This window comes from Podarcis vaucheri (assembly GCF_965113315.1).
Source record: "Podarcis vaucheri genome assembly, chromosome: 1".
Taxonomy (NCBI): domain Eukaryota; kingdom Metazoa; phylum Chordata; class Lepidosauria; order Squamata; family Lacertidae; genus Podarcis; species Podarcis vaucheri.
In genome coordinates, this window is record NC_138759.1 from 122108084 (window position 1) to 122124382 (window position 16299).

Sequence of the window (16299 nt, forward strand, 5' to 3'; positions counted from 1 at the left end):
AAAATTCAGTAAGCTCTGCCACTTGAATTTAAAGTAATCAAAATTATGTTTTCCGAGTGGATTACGCAGAACGATTTTGGCCTCTTTCTTTGCCTGGAAATGTTAATAATCTGAATCTGGGCTGCAAGATTTGAAGTCTTTATCACACACACATAATAAATTCATACCCTGGTGTTTTTACATGAGTAGAATGCGTGCTTTTATTTAAAATGCATCTCTGGGTTATTTGTGGGGCATAGGAATGTGTTCATTCCCCCTCCCCCCCAAAAAAATATAGTCCGGTCCCCCACAAGGTCTGAGGGACAGTGGACTGGCCCCCTGCTGAAAACGTTTGCTGACCCCTGGTTTAAGGAGTTCTGGCCAGGTAAATCACTCAAGGAGAAGGTGAAGCAGGGCCAGTCAGGAGTGCAAAGAGAGTTCCTGAGGACCAGAGTGAGAGTGCTGGAGTATTTGGCTCCCAGGTCTGAGGTCCACCCCCGCACTTCACGACAGAGGAAAACCACTTTGTTTTGCCATGCCACAATGCTGTGTGTTGCCTACACAGAGATAAGATACAGAGTGGGCTAGATCTGGGCTTCCTTCCAGAAAGTTTATGTAATGTACACATATGCAGCTGACTGCAAAATAATAAAGCTCAGCGAATGTTGTGGTTACCAGGTTAAAAATTAAATATATATATATGTATATATAAGGGGAATTGCACCTTATGTAAAGAGGCCGAGCGGCAAAGCAGGAAGTCCTTACTTTTAAATGTCACATCTGCTGTGAAGACGGTGAGGAGCTTTGAACAAGCTGCTTTCAAATTCTTGGACAGAAGTGCTCCCTGGGTTCTTCAAACTTTTCAAAACACAAGATGTGCCAAACAGCAAGCCCCGTCTTCTCCTCCTTTATCGGCACGAACGCAGTTTCAAAGCCGTCAATAAAACCATAAATTGACTTAAGTCACATTGCAGGTTTGCTCTATAGAAGCGCCAGAAACAGGGCAGAAGCTTTCAAATGCCAGGGCCCTTTTGGTAAATCTGTGCAAAAGCCATAGAAGCAAAGGGAAAGGGGATAGGTACTTGAAAGACTTGGGGCACAGGCTCATGACACAAGCTAGCACCTGCTAATTTATATGTAGATGCACACTGAGGCTGGCTTTTAGGGGGGTAACGCTGGTTGTCGGGGGCGGGGGGGGGAAAGCTCTGGATGTCATAGGGCAAAACAACTTCTGCATGTCAGGACTTAAGCTGAGCTCTGAGGTGCTTAAAGTATTTCCTAGATCCACAACATTGTACGTGTGCACTGGTAAAGGGATGTGGGTGGCGCTGTGGTCTAAACCACTGATCCTCTTGGGCTTGCTGATCAGAAGGTCGGCAGTTCGAATCCCCGTGATGGAGTGAGTGCCTGTTGCTCTGCTCCAGCTCCTGCCAACCTAGCAGTTCGAAAGCACACCAGTGCAAGTAGATAAATAGGTACCACTGTGGCAGAAAGGTTAACAGCGTTTCCGTGCACTCTGGTTTCCATCACGGTGTTCCGTTGTGCCAGAAGCAGCTTAGTCATGCTGGCCACATGACCCAGAAAGCTGTCTGTGGACAAACGCCGGCTCCCTCGGCCTGAAAGCGAGATGAGTGACGCAACCCAATAGTCACCTTTGACTGGACTTAACCATCCAGGGGTCCTTTACCTTTTACCTTTTTTTATGTGTGCACTGGATCCTCTACCCTGCTCAGGTTGCAATTTGTACATCAGCACTCACTGTGCTACTGTATGAAATATTTCAATAACTTTTGTCTCTGTGTGCAAGAATTGTGCATATGTACTTGAACATTTTAAAAAGTCCTCGGCGTAAATTGAAACAGCAAGTGGCTGGGGCTTCCTTTTGGGTACTCCAACATGTAGCACACCCAGTCACCCTGATTCTTATTTTTATTTAATTAAGTTTTCGAAAGGAGGAATGGGCCAGGAGATTTGCAGCCTGCCACAAATATCCCCTGAAAATCCCTCTTCATCCAAGCAACAATATCCACATCTATTCAATCTAATCTTCCCGAGGCCTGTAAATGTGAACTTATTTCTGCACGATTCACTCAGAAACTACAAACATGGGCAGAAGGTGAATAGAAGGAAGGAGCTTATGTTTGCAAAAGTGTGACTGCGAGGTACAAGTATACTTCGCGTTGAAACTATAATGCTGACCTGAAGCAGCGACAAAACTTTTTAAAACACCGTTTGACAAAACTGCATTGGGAATTTAGAGTGTTCAGCCCCCCCCCAAAAAAAACTTCCAGTCAGTGAGAATAAAAGCAGTTGTGATGCAATGGCTTGTTGGTTGGGTTTGGATGTGGGAAAGTTGACATTCCTGCTTCCCCTTCCTGATCAACATGGGATATTTGAACAATACAGCTAAAGGTTAAAGGATGCTTAATTATTATTATTTTAACCCTAGCATTTGGCCAATTTTGCCATGCCAGGATGAGCCAGCCTCTGTCGCTCACCACACCTCCACAACCCTGTGGAGGTGTGCACTGGTGACGGTTCAGCTGGCTTCACTGAAAAGGACTGAAATATTTCGGTGAGCTTCTGTTCAACACATTTGCAGATCTTCAAAAAGAGTAAGTATAGACCTGCCACTTAGAGGGAGACGCAGAGATCAATGGCCTGCTGGAAATTACGAAAGAAGTGAAAACTGCTTCACCTTGTGAATCTTATTTGTTCCAAAATAGTGGCTTTGCTGAACTGTGCACGTACCATTTTAAAACGACCTCAGCTTTGGCAACTCGTGTGTAACACTGTTAAAGTTATCCCCCTAACTTTCCACTTGCCCATGTCCTCAGATTCTATTAAACATAAAACCAAAGACACCAGAAGATTCGCTCTAAATTTTGACTTATGAAAGATCAGGCTGAGGTTTCAAACAATTGTTTTACTGACTTCAAAAGTAACCAAAATTAGCCAGCATCACCACCATTGAAACATAAGTATTGTAGGACTAATAACTAACCACTGAAGAGCTACAAAATGTCCTCTTGCACGTCCTTCTCAAAGTGAATGAGCTGCTTGAATCGAATCCCGGTGGTACTCTCTTTCATTTTCCTAGCTACAGGAGCACAACTGCCTATACCACATCAGTACTGAGAGTGTTAACAAGCAACATAAATATAATATAAAAAATACAAAGTGAGACATTAAGGAAATCCAAAGGGAAAATATGAAGAACAGAGGTTCTGACGAATGGATTATTAAAAACGCGTGAGGTAAACGGTGGAAGTCTTTTTTTAAAAAAAAAAAACACACCACACATTTTATTTAAAGTAGATAAGGACAAGATGAAATTATACAATTGAATATAAATATAGATGGGAAACGGCTATGTATTGTGAGTACTTATCTACTTTTAAAATTTTTCACCTATGATCTTTTTCTTTTACTTCTTTATTCTTTGTTCTTTTTTCTCTTTTCTGATATATTATCTTTCATTTCACTGCTTTTTTGTGAATAGCATTTTATAGAGGTATAAATAACTGTAAATATGAAAAGAGACAAAATATTCTCTAATTTCCCCCCCTTGGTTAGATGTATTTTCTTTTTCTTTTGTATTTTCTTTTGCTGTGAATATGTATGTTTTCTAATTTGTACTTAATACTATTTTTTTAAAAAAAATAAAAAACCAAACAAAAACAAACAAACAACGTATCGATAAACAACAGAACAATCCATCTTCTTATATATACCATTTTAAGCAAACTAAAATAAAACATTTATATCCCAGAAAGCAAAAACACTTGCATTTGAACCCGCCATTGCTTTCAGTTTATACTTTCTTTCCTTTGGGGATTCAACTGCAAAAAATATAGGCTCAGAAGCCCCTTTCAGCCTTTCTTGTGCCATGTGTGAATTATAGATGGATCTTTGGTTTGATCTAGAAGAGGGCTTCTTACATTCCTAAAGTGGTTAATGCCAGACCAAACGCAGGGGGGGGGGGAATCGAATGTAGATTTTTTTATTAATGAAGTTTCCTATTCACATTTTAGAGGATGTTCAAAGCAAAGGGTGATTTAAGCCTTAGACATGACAACTACCGTGGATTTCAGTCCGCAAACAAACTTGTTTGACAAATTTATGATGTTGGATTTGGATTTTACAGGCTGCCTAACCGCCATACATTCAAAGCACACACAGAGAGTCACAAAAGGTGTTTGATCTAGCTCTAATCTGGATAGCTTATTCACTGACTGTGATAGGATTTGGTTTTGCGGATGAAGTGGCTTTCTAAGCACCTTGGGTCCAAATTAAAGGATGCTGCAGGTGCCTGGTGGCCACTGAAAATAGGAGCCCTGTGTCTTATTCTCTCTCCTGCTCTTCTTCCATGGTGCAAAATGGGCTGCATTGTCGTGGTGTCGTGGTCAGAATTCCCCTGCCTCAAAACGCTACATAGAGTGACATGAGGTGAGAAAACCTTGAGGCTAAGGCCCCTGGAAACTGCACACTGCTACCGTTCCCAGCACCCTTAACAAACTACAGCTCCCAGGATTCTTCCTGCTCCCCCCCCCCCCGAGTAGTGCTTTAAATGCATGGTGCATGTGAATCCCTTTGCGACACGGGGAGAATCGTATTTGCCTGCCTTACAGGACTGTGGTAATGATTCTTGAGATCAGCGGTGAGGAACCTGTGGGCCTCCCATGGATTTCATGCAGTTGGGGGGCGCTGGAAGGAAGAGAAGGAGCGCAGGGAAGCAAAACACACACAAAGCCAAAATGGGTGGAGGAAGGAGGAGGATGGATGGATGGATGGATGGATGGATGGAAATCCCTCTGGGAGCAATCAGTTGAGACCTCTGGCAACAGCAAACTGTCCTTTCCTGGCAGTTCTATGGGCAGGGAGGAAGAGAAAGAGGGAGGGAGGGGGGGAAGGAAGGAGAGAGAGAGAGAGAGAGAGAGAGAGAGAGAAGTGGGGAAGCAGGTGGCCATGACCATCTTTGCTTCTAGCCTCACTGTTATGTAGCCCTCACCACCACGTTTCCAAGGGATCGTGACCTTGGAGTGGGGGGGCAGGGAGGTTAACCGCTGCGGTGTTCACGGCTGCCGCCGTGAGTGCTGGAAGGAAAACTGCTCCCTGCCTCAAGGCCCATTTTCACCTGCCCTAGGGGATGGAGCCCAGACTCACCTTGACAGCTAAAAGGGGCTTCTGGGAGGCTACTGGGACATTGCTGGAACAACTCTTGGCTTGGGGCAACTGGCTAAACTGTTTCAAAATGCTTTAAACGGTTCCAATTCTGGTTCCTCTGTTTCATTTTTGTCAAGTTGGTGTTAGTTAAATGTTTAGTTGGGGTTGGAGGTTATTTTAATTTGAAGAAACTGTAAACTGTTTGTTATTGTTGTTGGTTTCTATTGATTTATTGGTTTGTTGGTTGCTTGTATAGGATATATGGTTTTTTAATGTTTGATGTTTTGTTGTGTTTTTATATATGTTGTGAGCTGCGCAGAATGGCTGGGGAAACCCAGCCAAATGGGCGGGATATAAAATAAATAAAAATTAAATAAATTCACACTCCCCTTTACAGTGAACTCGCTGCATTTGCAGTGCTGGGTTTTGAACCTGTGTTCACACAGCTCAACATCATCCAAAATATAGTTGCATCCTGTACTACTGTCATAAGAAAACTATTCACACCGGCGAGAGTCCTTTGGCCATTCCTAGCAAAGGTGTGAGGATCCCTGCCCATCAATGCCCCCTGTATACAAACAGACACAAATATGACACTAATGAAGCCATGTTGATTTGAACATTTGAGGAAGGGGTTGGAGGATGAGCTGAGGAACACACTGAAAAGAAACACACAACTTCACCATCCTCTAAGATGGTAATGTGAACTATAGTAAAGGTAAAAGGTAGAAGTTAAAGGCAAAGGACCCCTGGACAGTTAAGTCCAGTCAAAGGCGACTATGGGTTTGTGGTGCTCATCTTGCTTTCAGGCTGAGGGAGCTGACGTTTGTCGACAGACAGCTTTCTTGGTCATCTGGCCAGCATGACAAAACCACTTCTGGTGCAACGGGACACCGTGATAGAAACCAGAGCGCACAGAAACGCCATTTACCTTCCCACAGCAGTGGTACCTATTTATCTACTTGCAGTGGTGTGCTTTTGAACTGCTAGGTTGGCAGGAGCTGGGACAGAGCAACAGGAGCTCACTCCATCACGGCGATTCGAACCAACAACCTTCTGATTGGCAAGCCCAAGAGACTTAGTGGTTTAGACCACAGCGCCACCTGTGTCCTGAACTCTAGTTTTGCAGCACAGCTAAGCACTACTCAATGGCCGGTTTCTTTATAATCCAAAGAAAGATATTCAGATCTGATGTTTTAGATCTGTGAATGTTTTTGAGAACAGGTCCCAAATCCCCTAGTCCACCCTCTGAATGAACTGGCAGAAATACACCGGTCAGCACTTAGCTGGATCATGGCAACAAAGAGCAGGATTTTATTTGACCGTTTGCAAAGCGTCTCGTTCCTTTTCCTTTTCTTTTTTTAAAAAAGGTCAAAAGTAGTAATACAAGCAGACAACTGGTATCCAGCAGACAAAAGGAAACGTTGAAATGTAGAGCAATAGCCCATTATGGGTTACAAGCAGCAAGGGACACAACACATGACACAATTTCTAACCATTGCAATGGACAGACCTTTGCAGGCGCAGTCAAGAAATGTGAGACCTGTGAAGCAATTCATGCACTTCTGAGCTATAGGGATTTCTCCTCCTGGGGGAATGGAGACAAGGTACCAGCCTGAATTACCTCATAGGGTTCATGGATGAAAGTTAACCCCGTGCCATTTGAGTTCCGAACGAACAACAGCAGTACTTAAAAATATGATAAAGCCAGGTGTAACTCTTAACTCCAGAAGGGAAGAACAACTCCAATCCTTTAGCAGCTACTCTTGTATGAAGGGGGTTTACTTGCACTTATCTCCGGCAAAAGAAAAGCCCCAAACAAGTCTTTCCGAAGCATTTCAGCACTCTCTGTTATTTCTATCGGGGGTTTCCTCAACAACCCTTGACCTTCCAGGTAAGTGGAGTCCTGCTCCCCAGTGCTAAGAAGGGTTAATTTCAAATGGCCAAAATAGCAGTGGAGGCTTGGACCGCACATCCATTCTGCGCTCACAAATTGTCCATAGAGTTTAAATGTAGGGCTGCCAACCAAAGGCATTTCTTTCCCTCTATACACCTCAGTAGAATTTTTATCATTGGCAACTCATCACACAGGAGCCAATCCTCCTTAAACTATTTCTTCCTTACACACAGAAAGTCAATCACCAAAGCTGAACCTCATGGAAATAATAATGATAATAATAATAATAATAATAATAATAATAATAATAATAATAATAATAATAATAATATTTTATTTATAGGCTGGCCATCTGACTGGGTTCGGCAGTTCCTAGCCGAATATTAAAAACACAATAAAACACCAAACATGAAAAACTGCCCTTTGTTCATGTGCGGCTGCCACTTTGCTACATCCAAATCAAGAGAAGTCAAACCACACGAGGATGGGGAGAAAATGTAACCCTACAAGTCCACACGCTTCCACATTTTCACGGCTCCAATGGCTTTGAGGCTGAAGGAGAAAAAGTGACAGTGTTTGTGGTGAACACATGACCCGCTAATACGCCAGTCCTAATCAGGCTTACTCAGAAGTCCTCTCACTCAGTGTGGGATTGCCAATTGCTTGGGATTGCGACCATGTAGTCCAATCCAAACAATGTATGCCTACTCAGAAGAGTGACCAAATTGAATCCGGCACGCTCCCAGATAAGTGTGCGCAGAATTGCAGCCCTGGGCAGAAATTCTAGGCACATTGGCACCTAAAGGACTGGCAGCAGCAAACAAGGCTATGGATCTTAAAGCATATTTCCTGGAAATAGCAAAGCCGGCTGGATTTGGGACCTAGGCTATTCATACATAAAATCAGAAATAGCAACATCTAGATGCAAATGTGATTAGTACCAGGTATTGAACTTTATCTACAGGTGAAGGGTGGTATACAAACAACAAAAACAGCAACAATTTATAAATATGACCCCCATCTGACTGTGTTGCCCCAGCCACTCTGGGCAGCTCCCAACAAAAAAACAATAAAAGCGCAATACAACATCACACACTAAAAACTTCCCTGAATGCTAATAACGATGCTAAGCCTATTCAGGCACAAGTGCCATAGTGCATGGCCTCAACTGTGTCTCCTTATGTAGGAAAGAGCCCCACTGATCTCTGTGGGACTTCCAGAACAAGCTTTCCTCCGTTTACTTGAAGGAAGCCCCGACTGAGAGCAACGAGACTTATTCCCAAGTGAGGACGCGCAGGTTTAGAGCCCTGAGTCTGATCTGACACGAACAGCAAAGGGCTACCGGGGGTGCCTTTTCGCGCGCTCCTCTCTCTCCACGCCACCCTTTCCCACAAGCGAAGGAACTCTCAATGCGCACAAACCCTCGCGCCGATTCAGCCACCGAAACGGCACCGAGGCGAGCGCGGCTGCAGCGCCGGCATCGCCCTCGTCCTCTTCTTCCGTTCGCCCCTGCTTTGCCCAAAGCCCCCTGCTTTCCACGCCGGGCTTTGCTCCAGAGGGATTCTGAAAACTCCGCAGGCGCCCGGTGGATTTCCTGCACTTCCCCAAGTCGAAACCGGGTGCGCCCGGGTGTAGCTTGCTGCCAACTTGGGGTCTGTCTCTTTACGCGCAGCCAGCGAAGCCCCGAGTTGCGTGTGGTCCCACCTCTCTCACCCCAACACGGAGGCGCGCTTTCGAACAAAGGGGTTTCCCCTCTCCCTCCCTCCAAATAAAGTTCCTCTCCACGGCTTGTGCAAACCACACGCGCGCGGGGAGCCCCCAACTTCGCCAGCAGGAGCGATTGCCTCAAGCGCGCGTGGGGAAAGAGTGATCTCTATTAGGATCGGTCCTCACCCAAAGCTCTTCCTCCCAGCGGCACCGTAGGCAAGGCGATCGGATGTGCGTCCAACTCTCGGTGGGTTCTTCGTTTCGGAGGCAGCTTTGCCCCCTTCCACACACACACAACACTCCAAAAAGGCAAATGCGAAGCGGAGTCGAAGCGCACAACAAAGGAGTCGATCAGGAGAGGCAGGTACAATCCAAGTTGGGAGATGGGGCGAAGGGAGGCGGCTCTGCTGCGCTCTGCCCTCCGGAGGAGGCGGCTGGGTCTGAGGAGGGACTGGCGAGCGTGGTCCGGTTGTAAGCGATCCGCAGCGCAAAGGAAACATCCCCGTTTCCTGTTACATCAGTCCCAGACCCCGCCCGCCGGGAGGATTGGGTTACTTTCTTGGCAAGCCGAGCGCTGCTCTCTTTCTCTTCCCGGAGACGCGCTCCCGGTACGAGCGCAGGGCTGCTGCTTGTTGCTGCTTTTTCCACCTTCTTTAACCGACCGTCCTGAAACTTGCCTGCGCGCACCCAGGAACTGAAGTGAGGCGCGGGACAGCGAAAGCTCTCCACCTAAGAGGCATAGAAAACGGGAGTGGCGCAGCAATAAAGCCGCTGGAACGTTTGCAAAGCTAAGCAGGGTCCGGTGTGGTTTCAGATTGGATGGGAAACCTTGTGTGGAGGTGGGGTTGGGCTAGATGACCCTCAGGATCCCTCTTAACTGTTAGATCACACAGGCTCTCAAGGCAACGAAAGCGGAAAGCTGTCATAAATCCCCTTGCAGCCTACCTTTCTCCATTGCATCCTGCCTTTCTTTGAAGGAGCTCAAGGCAACATGCAGATCCTCACAACGACCCCAGGAGGTAGGCTGCTTAGGCACAGCGATTGTGCATGACCCAAGGTCATCCAGCAAACTTCAGGGGAGAATTGGAACCGGGAGACTCCTTGGCTCTTGCCTGATGCTCAGTCTAAACTACTGCATTGCTCTGGTTTAAGTGGGGCATGGAGGTGCAACAGAGGAGAGGCAGTGTGGTGTAGTGGCTGGAGTGCTGGATTACTGCTGAGGTTCAGAATATGATGTGGAGAGGCCTCTGGTTGAATTGCCTGTGATTCCCCACCCTGCCTCAAAAGTAAAAGCAGATGCTGGAAGTCTGTACTGGGCAGGTTACTCATTTCTTTACAGTGGTACCTCGGGTTACAGATGCTTCAGGTTACATACACTTCAGGTTACAGACTCCGCTAACCCAGAAATAGTACCTCGGGTTAAGAACTTTGCTTCAGGATGAGAACAGAAATCGTGCTCCAGTGGCGCGGCAGTAGCAGGAGGCCCCATTAACTAAAGTGGTGCTTCAGGTTAAGAACAGTTTCAGTTTAAGAACAGACCTCTGGAATGAATTAAGGACTTAACCCGAGGTACCACTGTACAGTGTTTTCCCAGCCACATCGCACATTTACAGCACATGGATTCCCTCCACCAAGAATCACAGGAGCTGCAATTTGCCTCTCACAGCCAGAACTACAATTCCCAGCTCCCTTAACCAACTATGGTTGCCAGGAAGTCTTAAAATGCCTGGTGTGGATGTGGCTATGCCCAAGCTACCATTTGCCCCACAGTGCTGCTTATACATGCCATGAAACGCGCGGAGTGACTTTGAGGCACTCAGCCTAACCTCTCTCGCAGGGGTGATGTGAAGACAAAGTCATCATGAGATTGGGTATGTGCTTGAATGACTATGCTTGAGCGTGCTGTGATGGAATAAACGTATCATCATCATTAAGCAGCACTTGCTTTTATCCAATTGCTGGATAAAGCTACGCTTAGGTAAAGGTAAAGGTACCCCTGCCCGAGCGGGCCAGTCTTGACAGACTCTGGGGTTTGTGCGCCCATCTCACATCTATTGGCCGGGGGCCAGCGCTGTCCGGGGACACTTCCGGGTCACGTGGCCAGCGTGACAACGCTGCTCTGGCGAGCCAGAGCCGCACACGGAACGCCGTTTACCTTCCCGCTGGTAAGCGGTACCTATTTATCTACTTGCCCCCGGGGGTGCTTTCGAACTGCTAGGTGGGCAGGCGCTGGGACCGAGCAGCGGGAGCGCACCCCGCCGCGGGGATTCGAACCGCCGACCTTTCGATCGGCAAGCCCTAGGCGTTGAGGCTTTAGCCCACAGCGCCACCCGCGTCCCAAAGCTACGCTTAGTACTCTTCAAAATAAAAAAAATTCCTTCCAGTAGCACCTTAAAGACCAACTAAGTTAGTTCTTCTGAAGAAGTGTGCATGCACACAAAAGCTCATACCAAGAACTAACTTAGTTGGTCTTTAAGGTGCTACTGGAAGGATTTTTTTTATTTTGACTATGGCAGACCAACACGGCTACCTATCTGTAATTAGTACTCTTCAGTGATTGAGACCAATCACTCAAAGCCCCATTACCTTGAAATTCTGCCCTCACGACACTGCAGGGCCTTTCTAGAACTAAGGTTTCAACAGATGCCCTCAGCATATTTAGAGGGGAGATACTGGAGAATGGCCTCTATGCAGGGCCAGATTTAGATTTGATGAGGCCCTAAGCCAGGCATAGGCAAACTCGGCCCTCCAGCTGTTTTGGGACTACAACTCCCATGATCCCTAGCTAACAGGACCAGTAGTCAGGGATGATGGGAGTTGTAGTCTCAAAACATCTGGAGGGCAGAGTTTGCCTATGCCTGCCCTAAGCTACTGACGGTAATGGGGCCCTTTATATGTCCAGCTGTCCTTTGTCAACAACAAATTATTGCTGTTTTTTGTGTTGAAAAGCTTGGGGGGGGGGGGGAGAGAGGATCCCAGGATCGACCAGAGGCATTCCACGATCCACCTGTTGGACAGCCCTACTTACTACATGGTAATTTATGGACGTAATAGGTATCTAAAGCCATTTGCACATAACAAAATATGTATTTTATCAAAGCAATTGTTGTAATTGTTGAACTGAAATACAATTAAGAAGAAGTATATTAATAGTGAAATACAATTAAGAAGAAGTAAAGTAAACACCACCTTGCCAACAAAGGTCCGTATAGTTAAAGCAGTAGTTTTCTCAATAGTGATGTATGGAAGTGAGAGCTGGACCATAAAGAAGGCTGATCGCTGAAGAATTGATGCTGGAAGGACAGATCCTGAAGCTGAGGCTCCAATACTTTGGCCACCTCATGAGAAGAGAAGACTCCCTGGAAAAGACCCTGATGTTGGGAAAGATGGAGGGCCCAAGGAGAAGGGGACGACAGAGGACGAGATGGTTGGACAGTGTTCTCAAAGCTACCAGCATGAGTTTGACCAAACTGCTGGAGGCAGTGGAAGACAGGAGTGCCTGGCGTGCTCTGGTCCATGGGGTCACAAAGAGTCAGACATAACTAAATGACTAAACAACAACAATTATTAAGCTCTAACTGTATGTAGATTTTATTTTATTTTTTTATCTTATATTTTGGAAATGTACATCCAGGTTTTTTCCATTTGAATTTTTTTGGGGCCCCAAGAAAGTGGGGCTCTAAACTATAGCTTGTTCAGCTTATATGCAAATCCGGCGCTGCCCATATGGATCGCAAATGTATATATGGATGCAATCAGGTGGAGGACATCACAAGCTATTTGCTGATTTCCCCTTTGTATGCATCGCCCAGAGGGAAATCTATATTGCCAGTTTTTCATTGCCTTCCAGGTCAATCCGCACTGGAAGTGAGAGTTCAACTCCTAGCAGATAAACACCTATATACTATACACCAGGTAGCCAAATTTGCACCGGCAGCCAAGAAGCCCCATTCCAGCTATGTGAATGCACTCCAGTCTTAAGTTTTAATGTTGTAAATTTCTTTTTATGTTATCTGCTACAGGTTACATTATAGGGTTTTAGATTAAAGTTTCCTTTTATTCTCTACTGTCCATTGTAAAGGCCTTTGGCGATATACGATAAAATAGATTGAGTACTAACTGACCACTCTCTCCCTAAAGAGAAATTTTAATCCCTCAAATCCCTAAATACTCACACACATGCTTTGCTGAAATGGTTGAAAATTTACAAGGAACTGAGCAGCAAAGAAAGATGTGTCTGTCCTCAGATCTGCTTTGGTCTTTTAGGCTGCGTGAGTCACCTTCATGGAAGCTAGTGAGATTTAGTTCCTAGTATACCTATTTGGGTATAGGGATGCGGGTGGTGCTGTGGGTTAAACCACAGCGCCTAGGACTTGCTGATCAGAAGGTCGGCAGTTCAAATCCCCGCGACGGGGTGAGCTCCCATTGCTCGGTCCCTGCTCCTGCCCACCTAGCAGTTCAAAAGCACCTCAAAGTGCAAGTAGATAAATAGGTACTGCTTAGGCAGGAAGGTAAACGGCGTTTCTGTGCGCTGCTCTGGTTCGCCAGAAGCAGCTTAGGCATGCTGGCCACATGACCCGGAAGCTGTACGCCAGCTCCCTCGGCCAGTAAAGTGAGATGAGCACCGCAACCCCAGAGTCGGCCATGACTGGACCTAATAGTCAGGGGTTCCTTTACCTATTTGGGATTCCCCCCACCCCATAAACACACATAGGATCAGTCTGCCATTGTATCAAATGCACATAAGCCCTCGCAAGCCCAGGGTGGATCTCAGCCTGCCTGCAGATTTGCCTCACACAGAAGATGTCTCAGCTGTGCAGGGAATCCCCATACCATATCACACCTATTTTTACCACGCACGGAAAGACCTTTCGGTGGGAGCGCCCCCCCCCCATAGTTCAGTTGCAGCCCTGAAGCACCTCTTTGGAAATGTGCAAAATTCTTGGCCAAGGAGGCAGACCCATGGCATCTGAGAATGCCAGAGCAATCCAATCTGTGCAAATCTCTTGGCAACCTCCAGCTTTCTGCAACTAGTTGCCGCAGGGACACAGCTTCAATGCTGCTGTCGTTCTATCTAACCTCTCCCCTGTTCTACCTAACCTCTCCCCTACCTAACCTCTCCCCTCCCTGTCATGTCTTTGCCCTCTGGTTTTAGAAACCTGGTGGTGGTGACTCCAACGTTCTGGAACTCAGAGGTGCTTAAAGCTAGACAGAGGCCAGCAAACATCAGCAGATTCCTTCAGGATGAGCTTAAAGAGACCCAGTGCTCTGATGAGCAAGCCCTGTCTCTCTTCACAGGACTATCAGCTCTGCAAAGCAATGGACTGGGAAATATGAATAGTCATTTTATGCCACATTTCTTTCTTTTCTTTTTTTTAAAATGGAAGATGTTTATAATAATATACAGGGCTGGATTTAGGTTTGATGAGGCCCGAAGCTACTGAAGATAATGGGGCCCGTTATATGCCCAGCTGTCGTTTGTCAACAACAAATTGTCGCTGTTTTTTGTGTTGAATGTATGCTATATGGTAATTTATGGACCTAATAGGTATCTAAAGCCATTTGCACATAACAAAATATGTATTTTATCATAAAATACATACTTTATGTAGGCATCCTATATATAGAAATGAGCAAATTTTAGGGAGCAGGCTAGCAGGCAGGGCCCATGACTTACATCATAGGAGCCTACACAACACAAAACACTGTTGCTGTATGTAGGTTTTATTTTATTTGTTTTTTATCTTATAGTTTGGAAATGTACATCCAGGTTTTTTCCCTTTAAATTTTTTTGGGGGGGGCCCAAGAGAGTAGGGCCCTAAGCTATAGCTTCTTTAGTTCATACGTAAACCCAGCACTGATAATATAGAAGAAAATGATCAGACAACAGCATTGCAAATCCAATCGTTAAAACCAGTTACAAATCAGAGAGTTTAAAAAACCTGAATCAGATGAAAAACGAATATAAGGTAAAATAAAAATAATATGCACCCTATAAGACTTGGATTTTTCATATCATGAAACCAGGAATAAAGGGATCAGAGAAGGGGCTTGAAAGTATGGTTTGGTTTGGATCAAGGTTAAATCAACACAGAAAAAGAATTGGTCTGTTGTATGATGCTGACCTCTAGTGTTTAAGTACCAACCAGCCAGCTTTCGATACACAGCACTGCTATACATCCAGATTTTCACACACATTACCGGGATTTCAAAGGTAGAATTGACGTCTGAGGGGAATTTCCTAAAAGCTGCTCTTTGTCCTGGATCTTAGACAAGTCAATCGGAAAGCTTAACAATTTGGAGGGTGGGAGGAGTGTCGTAATATATTTTTATAAAAAAGGTAAAGACCTCTGACAGTTATATTGATAATCTAAAACCTGAGAGAACAATGTACAAGATCTACTACAGAAGCCACAAACAGAAAACTCATTCAAATTGTGTCCAAAAGGAAGATTCAGTCTTTAAAGTTCCTTTAGCCAGGCTCCTGTAGATATCAACAAAGATAAGTTTGATCAAACAAAGTGTCAGTGATGTTACGCACAAGAGTTAGACAGGGTGCCAGCGTTTGTCACCTGGTTCGCCCATGAAGAGTCTCGGGCTTCTTCAGTAAATTCTCTCTCACGATTTTGATATATTTATAAACATTCACTGGTGGTATAAACCAAAACTTGTTAGTGTTTAAACAAAATTTCTAAATAATATCTGAACAGAGAAGTGCAAAAGTCTATACAGTGGTGCCTCGCAAGATGAAATTAATCCGTTCCGCGAGTCTCTTTGTCTTGCGGTTTTTTCGTCTTGCGAAGCACAGCTATTAGCGGCTTAGCGACTATTAACGGCTTAGCGGCTTTAAGAAAAAGGAAACAAACTCGCAAGAACTCGCAAGACGTTTCGTCTTGCAAAGCAAGCCCATAGGGAAATTCGTCTTGCGAAGCGACTCAAAAAATGCAAAACCCTTTCGTCTAGCGAGTTTTTCGTCTTGCGAGGCATTCGTCTTGCGGGGCACCACTGTACTTACAGTCTATATGTTATATTTCTTCTTGGCTTAAGCTACAATATTTAATTTCTTTCTTCAGTAAATTCTCCTTCAAGATTTTGGTGTATTTACATACATTCATTGGTGATATAAACCAAAACCTGATTAACCTTTAAACATTCATTATATAATTTCTGAGAATATAGAATTGGCAGCATAGGTTCATTTCTTCAATCATCTCAAGACAAGCAGATTTGGCTCCTCTCAAAGAATTCTGGGAAGTGTAGTTTGTTAAGGGTACTGAAAGTTGCTTGGAAACCTCTATTCTCCTTGTGGAACTACCATTCCCAGAGTGGTTTAACAATCAATTGCTCTTCACAGGGAACCCTGAGCATTGTAGCTCTGTGACAGGACTAGGAATCTTCTCACAACTTTCAGCCCCCAACTTTCAGCTGGGCATGAAAATAGAGCAGAGTTTGAAAGCAATGAGACCAAGAATGATGGGGAATAACTGGACGACGACCAAGACAAGTTGCAGGCCCCAAATGTGCTCACAGTGGATTGTGCCTGGCTAGAG

At 45.2% G+C, this 16299-nt stretch overlaps 1 protein-coding gene across 1 annotated transcript in view; it reads right to left on the bottom strand.

The window, feature by feature from the left end:
- The window catches only part of CALCRL (calcitonin receptor like receptor), a 96177-nt gene extending 86903 nt beyond the window's left edge, over positions 1 to 9274 (bottom strand). The window contains exon 1 of the mRNA XM_082196763.1: positions 8936 to 9274. The gene's annotated coding sequence lies outside the window, so the exon portion shown is untranslated. The remainder of the gene's footprint in view (positions 1 to 8935) is intronic.
- Positions 9275 to 16299: the final 7025 nt, after the last annotated feature.